We start from the raw sequence: 2,091 nt of genomic DNA, 5'->3' as shown, positions 1-2,091 counted from the left end.
GAGAATGCCCCACAGGCTTAGTCAGACAATGGATTACAACATGAATTATTGCAGGTATGAGGGTTTCTGGGAGAGAAAATGACCTTGCACATAAATCTGTCTTAAAAGCAGCAAGTGCTTTATCGATCTTCATCTGTTGAAAAAGAGGCTCTCTAAGATAAATTCCTTCTCAAACAGCAATTAACGAGGAAGGTCCTTCGTCCCAGGTAGAAATGGTCAATCAGTTCTTAGGGGAATAAAATTCTGTAAGACACACTTGCTTGGCAATTCTATTGCTAAGCGCATTGTTTAAAACAGAACTATCTCAATAACGGTATTTCCATTGAAGAGATTTTCCCTATATCAAGCAGTATGGAGATGTCTACCACTTCGCTGATACACACCCATGGCATACAAATGCACACATGTACACCTATATCTGTGATATTTTTCAGTAAATGTCCAGTCTAGGTATGCTTCTGGGTGGATGTAACCTTTGTTTTCATCTGAAGGTTCGCATTTCTAACCCTAAAGGTTTGCATACATAACCTCCTCCCTCTCCCCAATAAACAAACAAACTTACATGTTGTCATCAAGTAGACTTTGACTCATGGTGACCCCTTGTGTATCAGAGTAGAACCTGTGCTTCATAGGGTTTCCAGGGGACAAAGATCACCAGGTCTTTCATCCAAGGTGTCTCTGGGTAGACTTCATGTTCTCACTAAGTTGCTTCAGTAAAGTCATTCTCTAGAGGCAGAAATATAGAGACAGAACTCGCCAGTGCTCTCCACACAATGGGCATCCAATCCCGGAAGATTCTGGCTGTTTGGGGGACTCTGAGTTTACAGATATCTCTGCTCTTCCTTTGAGCTGAAGACTGGAAGGTGCTCCTGACATGGAGCCGGGAGAGGAAGGCACTTAGGAAGGGAAATAGTTCGTCCATGTCTGTCTTTAAACAAAGGAGCCCTGGCAGGGCTAGGGGCTAGCCTGGGCTATTAACTGCTAAGTCTTTAGTTCAAACTCACCAGCTTTCCCTCAGGATAATGAAGAGACTGCTGCTCCCACAAAGATCTGCAGCCTCTGAAACCCTATGTAGGTTCTCTCTGAGGCAGAACCAACTCAGTGGGATTTATAGTAAGGGCACATTTTTCAGTTGATCCCCTTGCTTGGGTTTTTTTGTTTTGTTTTGTTTACCCTGCCTCATTTTTCTTGAAGCTTTTACATTACACTCATTGTGCTTGACTGATCAGTACAAATGGTTATTTTCTTCATAGAAAATGTTACGGATATGCTTAAAGGAAGTATTTGAAGAATAGTGGTCAGCTTTTACATGAGTGTGTGTGATTTATTTACAACTTCTTTAATGATCATAAATTATGGGCTTAATAGGAAGATCACGCTCATAAGATGGTACCCCAATTTACTGACTCCAAACCAATCTCACTGCCATCGAGTTGATTCAAACTCATAGCAATCCCTTGGAACAGGGTAGACCAGTAAATCTGTGTGGGAGTAGAGAGCTCCATCTTTCTTTCATGGAGTAGATGGTGGTTTCAATCGCCTAACCCTCTGGTTAGCAGCCCAATGTGTAGCCACTATGCCACCAGGGCTCCTTGACTAGTGGGCCTTTTCTCCTATATCTGTTAACATACCTGTGCTCTGTAACTATCTTGAGGTGGGACTGTGGTATTTATATAATCTGGTGTCAATTTGGGACTCGAGAGGATTAAGAGTGAAGGGGTGGAGTCTGGTCTGTCAATTGGGTCATAGCCCATGAGGCCTCTTAGTGGGCATGGCCTTCCCCTGAGGATTCTGGGAACTCTGGTATTTCCTCCTTAGGGGTGGTAGACTCTTTGTCTCTTTCTTGGTTCACTCCCTAAGAGACCTCTATTGACAAGACACATTGCACTACTCCCTGGGAACTGGAGAAGCCACATCGACTTACTCTGATACAACCAGACCTCTGGAACCAGAGAAGCCACGTAGAGACCCTTGCCAGCACTGAGATGCTTACAATTGCACTGAATTCACAAGACTTCCCACCCACTGGCCTGTGATCTTCCTGCATTTCACATCATTGCATGTGTTTCATGAGTCTGAAGAGAACTTTAT

At 43.5% G+C, this 2,091-nt stretch overlaps 1 protein-coding gene across 3 annotated transcripts in view; it reads left to right on the top strand.

Moving 5' to 3' along the window:
- Positions 1–2,091, top strand: part of PID1 (phosphotyrosine interaction domain containing 1) — a 268,587-nt gene that overhangs the window by 237,253 nt on the left and 29,243 nt on the right. The gene's annotated exons all lie outside the window — the stretch shown is intronic.

Source organism: Echinops telfairi, unplaced genomic scaffold (assembly GCF_000313985.2).
Source record: "Echinops telfairi isolate 266 unplaced genomic scaffold, ASM31398v2 ScPeMD7_3;HRSCAF=10, whole genome shotgun sequence".
Taxonomy (NCBI): domain Eukaryota; kingdom Metazoa; phylum Chordata; class Mammalia; order Afrosoricida; family Tenrecidae; genus Echinops; species Echinops telfairi.
This window is presented reverse-complemented; position numbering and strand designations above follow the sequence as displayed.